General features: G+C 39.1%; 1 long non-coding RNA gene across 1 annotated transcript in view; it reads left to right on the top strand.

The window, feature by feature from the left end:
* The first annotated feature begins 3150 nt into the window (after nt 1–3150).
* LOC138581845 (uncharacterized) overlaps nt 3151–6000 on the top strand; it is a 118194-nt gene continuing 115344 nt past the window's right edge. Inside the window, exon 1 of the long non-coding RNA XR_011304817.1 lies at nt 3151–3240. This is a non-coding gene — a long non-coding RNA (uncharacterized lncRNA). The remainder of the gene's footprint in view (nt 3241–6000) is intronic.

Below are 6000 nucleotides of genomic sequence, written 5' to 3'. Positions count from 1 at the left end.
ACACCACATTTGGCCCAAGAAAATATGATTGATACTTTCTATAAGGCAGTCTCAACCGACATCAATACAATAGCAGAGCAAGGCAGGAAATCTGGGAGATCGAGACAGAACATCAATAATCTAACGAAAAGGGAACAAGTGGCATTGGAAAATTTGAAGAGAGATCACACCGTAATTATAAAGGAAGCTGATAAGGGTGGAAAGATTATCGTTATGGACAGGGTTGACTACCCGCAGATGGCACAGAATCACCTAGAAATACTGTTCTGTTATGAGGAACTCCGCTCGAACCCCACCAATGAATTCAAAGTTAAACTGACCGATCTAATAAATATGTGGGAAAGGACTGATCTCAGATGAGGAAAAAGCATATCTACAGGTACATCACCAGATAGCACCAACAATACACTTTCTACAAAAATTACATAAGACATTTGTGGACATACCGGAAGGAAGGCCAATTGTCAGTGGGATTGGATGGGCAACTGAGAACATTTCGGAATTTATTGACAATACGCTATACCCAAGGGTGGCAAAGAATAAGGCTTACATAAAGGATTAAACTGACATAATCAAGACTATTCAACAAGTAAAATGGCAAACCACATAACTACTAGCGAACTGGGATGTTAGAGCATTCTATACCTCTATCAGACATGACTCAGCCATACAAACTATTGAGTACACATTCAAAGATGAGTCAGCTTCTTACTACCACTACACGCACATGCTGAAAGAAATGCTAACTGCTACATTGGAATATATCTTTCTGTTTAATGACAAATATTACCAACAAAAACGGGGAGTAGCTATGGGCATGAAGAATGCCCCGGCACTCGCAAATCTCTTCATGGGCATGTTTGAGGACAAATTTGTTTACAAGGACCCTTCATTCTCTGGCAATGTTCAACTATGGGCACGTTTTATTGATGATGTGTTTCTAATTTGGAATGGTCTGGAAGAAGAATTGGCTGATTTTCAATGAAGAATGAAAGTGAATGATCTAGGAATCCATTTTACTGGTCAAGCCAATAGTACAAGTATAGATATCCTCAACCTTGCAATTTATGTGAAAGGAGAAGACCTACTCAACAGAATCTTTTGAAAGCAAACAGAGGCCAACTCAGCACTCTACGCCAGTATGTGTCATTACCAGTCGGTCAAACGAAACATACCCAAAGGTGAATTCATTTGGGCATGTAGGAACTGTGAAGATAACACTGTATTTATTCAAGAATGTGACTAAAAAGAAAGTTTCGACAGAGAGGATATGACCACAAATGTATACAAGAAGCATATGTGAAAGCCAGTCACATGACAAGAGAACAAACAATTACACCCAACCAGAAGAAGAAAACAATGGACATGGACAAAGTGCATTTCATAACCACATTTTGTGAAAATAACTATGAAATCAGGAGAGCTCTCTCCAAAAACTGGTATTTGCTCAAGTTGGATCAACACCTGGAGAAGCATATTGATAACAAACCGAAAATCATCTTCAGAAAAGCCAAAACATTAAAAATTAACCTGTGCCCATCACTACTCCCCCACCCACCAACAACAACTACAGATACATGGTTATCAACCACAACAACAGGGTTCAGAAAATGTGGAACATGAGAGCACACAAACCTTTCAAGACGCACGCAGCACAAGAATCAAAATCACAAGCAACATTAACTGCAGAACTAAATATGTTTTCTATGGAATAATCTGCACATGGCAAAGCATTTACATTGGGAGTACCATAAGGAAATTACGGATTAGAATCCGTGAACATTTCTCAGCAATTGGGAGCCAGGACGTAAACTTACCACTAGCTCAACATTGGTAGCAAAATCACCAGCTGGGAGATAAACAAAATTTGAGATTTGTGGGACTCAGGAAAGTTGTACTTGGAAAAAGAGGACAGTTGAACTTGGAAAAAGAGGACGCAACAGGGAAACACTGCTACGACAAGCAGAAGCAGGTATGATATGTTCATTTCGTACGATAGAATTCGGATTAAACAAAGACATTGAAATGGTGCACTTTTTCTGAATGACATATAACTAAATGTTTGTCTATGAATACCAAATGTCCTGCCTGTATCTTAAATCATGATCACATTTCATTTGGCAGAGGAATTTCATTCTAATCATATGTTACTATTATAAATGTTATATTAGTCTGGTGTACACTTTTTTGAACAATGACAATGTAGATCGACATGACACATGAATGCAGCTTGAATATATGTTTCTATTGGGATAACTGTATTACATACATGCCAACCCTCCCGATTTAGGCGGGAGACTCCCGATTTTTTCATTAAAAACAATACTATTTGTTACTGTCTCCCGCCTAAAATAACAATATCCCCAATGCATTCCTATGGGGAAAATGCATTCTCCCAATTTCGGTGCTGAAATCTCCCTCTGAGGGGCTTCAGAATGTTGGCATGTCTGGTATTAGTTCATGTGAATAACTAGAAACAGTTTTTGATATTGTGACAGATTATCACCCGACACAGCAACATAGCACCATTTTTGTTTAAGAACTATATTCGCTGAGATGAACCTAAAAATGATTATATATTTATCATTCTCCACAGACACTATATTCACTCTACCACTGTCGAGACTAACGCAGTACATTTTCTATAGACACTATATTCACTCAACCACTGTCGAGACTGACGCAGTTCATGTGGGAATATAAGAAGGCGAACGCCCTGACTCAAATTTGAGAGGCTTATCCCGAAACCAGGGTGCCAATTTTTACATTTTTTTAAATTTAATGAGGAGTTGCGAACTCCACCTTTGATATGTTTTTTCTTCTGTCGCACCATTAGAAACATTTTATGCCTTTATGTGAATAATAACATTAGTTTAAAAATCGAGATTCCATTTACACGCTCTCTCCTAATTTTAACAAACTCGTGTGTTTTTTTTTCTGTTGCACCATTATTAACATTTGTGCCCCGATGGAAAAATAACATTAGCAAAAAAAATGGTTTTTTTTATTTATATTTTCTCTACCCACTTCAACGAACTACCGTGAGTATGGGTAATTTAACAATATTAGTACCTGTTTAGGGTTTTACAGCCCAAAACATGGCGCCCGAGAAAATGATTCCCTCGTTGGGGCGGTCGAAAGAGAGAAGGGACACACGATTGCCATAGAAACAGGTTATAAGCCAGATATGAGGGACAACGCACCCAGCCGACATGAGGAGACTGGACAAACACTTTTTAGGTAAGCCCTAACGTTCAGTATAGACGGACGTGTGGGGAGCGCTCTAACATATCACTAGATCCTTTTTATATCAGTAATAAGACATACGAGCACACGCCAAAACGAACAGAGGGATTAACAAAACACAACACATACATTTGTTTACATCATCATTGTTCATGGAACACATACAGTATTTTTGGTCACCATGAAACGAGCATCTAAATTGAATAGATGCATCAAAATTGAAAACTAAAACAGTGGCGCACATTTCTTTGCACATATGCCTGGATCAGGTATTTCCTTGTTTTTTACAAGCACATGTACGATTAGGGATGACTATGTTCACTAAAGCAGTAATCTTAAGCCCCGTGCTTTTTCAGGGGGGATTCGAACCCATGACTTTTGGATATGATACCTAATGCACATGGAAATTAGGTAAGCTAATGGGACACGTTTTCCCAATGTGATAGTTTTGCATTCATAGACAGCTTGTACCTGTTATGGAAAGGACGTTCCAACTCTTTTGGACAATGGGATCATGCACAATGCTTTTGGAATGCTCAAAATTGACCGTTGCCTATTACTCGTTTGGTCTTAGTGTTTGGTAAAATGTGCTTCTATGTGCTATACCGTGTAACCTTAGGGAAGACAAAGTTGTGCTGATTGGAAATTTCTGGAGTTAGAAAATTCTGGTCTATATCCTTGCAACAATGTTCATGTTCACAGAACCAATATTGACTTATTTTTATTTACATTTCTCCTTGTTTCTGCAAACTCCTATCCACCCTACCCTTGTATCCATTGCTAACCGTTTTCAGTGAACCTGTTTCCCGATTATTTGATGTCAATGCATTTACAGTATAAACAATAAGAGAGATACATGCCTATTTGATGGGGCGGAACTCTGCAAGTGGGATATCTTACAGTGCTTACAAAAACATTTTTATCATTTATATTCCTTCATTTAAATATCATCATCACACATAACAAATGTTTAAAAAGATACATAAAAAACGAAACAGCGCATACATTGTGGTTCATTAGACAAATACATTTACAAAGTATGTTTACAAAATGCCATTCTGGTGGCCAGGGTGCTTTAAACAGACATGGATTGTTTTATCCTGTTAACCTCAGGTTTTTTTTTTTTTAAATCAATATATCCTCAGGTGTTCCACCTGTTTGGTGGTTAATTTTATCAATTGATCACGTAGTACTGTTAATACAGTGTAAAAGTCTCAACATGTTTTAGTTCATAATAAAACCATTTTTTGAACTTTCTTCAGGAGTAGGACCCTGGTAGTAGTATTGGCTTGTAGCATAAGCTAGTGTTGAGGATGTCACAAACGGTGGGGAGTTCAATCCATTCCCTATCAAACAAAACAAGAAAAAGCTGGAGTGTGCTAATGATGCTTCCTAGTCCAGTTCAACTCTTTTTAATAGAATAACACCTGTGAAAGGTATGAATATTACCTGGACAGGTGTTTTCAGAGGGCGATCCTGTTCATGGGAACGTGGATAGGTGATAGCTTTCGATGCTTAGAAAATCGCTAAAACTGGGGTCAGGGGGGCTGCTATCCCCTAGTGCTACATTTAAACTGCCAAGGTTCCTTAAATTGGTGGACCAGGTATGGAGGTGTAAATCCCATTACACTCGCCTCACTTGATGCTACTCCTTTTTGCGCATGCGCGCTGCGCGTCAGGTCTAATGAGCTTGTTGCCTCTCACTTCCTCTTACTGCATATCTTACTGATAATCCTACCACATCAGTATGTTCATCATCATAACTCCATTATCCTGTTTCAATCGTGTTGATAAATCAGGGGTGTACGACATGTGAAGTAAAAATGTCCCCACTTTATACATTAACTTCTTACTGTGCCCCTTTCTCCAGCTTCCTTTCCTAAAATGAACCAACATGGGGAGTATGACGTGTGAATGAAAAATGCCATTGTTTGAGGTATAACTCCTGACTGTAAGAAACATTCTTTACGGTTTAAGTCACTCACGTGTGGCCAAACTTATTATTTATTATGTGAAATATTAAGATATGGAGTTAATACATGAATAGGTACTCTAGATGGGGCACCCCCTAATATTAGGAAGATAGATATGCAATTGGCAATTAACACGAGCCCAACAGAGTTTAGCTGGTATCCATTCCCGTGCATTTTCCAATTCCGGGCTCCTCAGACTTTGTTTGTCCTTTTACCGCCTAGATGCAACTAAGTAACTTCGAGCTATGCTCCCTAGAGCAATAATGGGAATATCAGTCCATCTATAGTCAGTATATATAAATATATTAATTAGGAGACTAAGTTGGGATTCAATTTTTTGGCAAACATCCACCTTGATGAGCCATGTAATATGAGTGTATATCTCTAGATACGTATTAACATTAGCATCTATGCCATCCAACAATGTGTGGATAGTCCATCGTTTCGAGACGTATACAGCGCCCTATCTGCTGACCACTCCAAGATGGCGCGCGCCCTAATAGCCCACACGGCAGCGAAACAAACGAGGTCCAACACACGTTATTTACTAACCAGTTGCCTAGACAACGGTTGCTAATCAGAGGGAGACGCCGCCGGCCACCAGACACAAACCGCTAGCCGATATATGCACGGAGCAACTACCCGCCGGGTAAGAACATTGAACCGGCAGGTCGCCAAACTTAACTATTCTATTCTAATTGACATTGCCTCCAGTCAATGACAACAATAACGCACGGTTCCTTATCACTTTCACTCCCAATCTCTGCACAAGCACGGACTA

Source organism: Ambystoma mexicanum, chromosome 3q, assembly GCF_040938575.1.
Source record: "Ambystoma mexicanum isolate Mex_15411 chromosome 3q, UKY_AmexF1_1, whole genome shotgun sequence".
Taxonomy (NCBI): Eukaryota; Metazoa; Chordata; class Amphibia; order Caudata; family Ambystomatidae; genus Ambystoma; species Ambystoma mexicanum.
The sequence above is the reverse complement of the archived record's forward strand: the minus strand, read 5'-3'. Positions and strand labels throughout refer to the sequence as shown.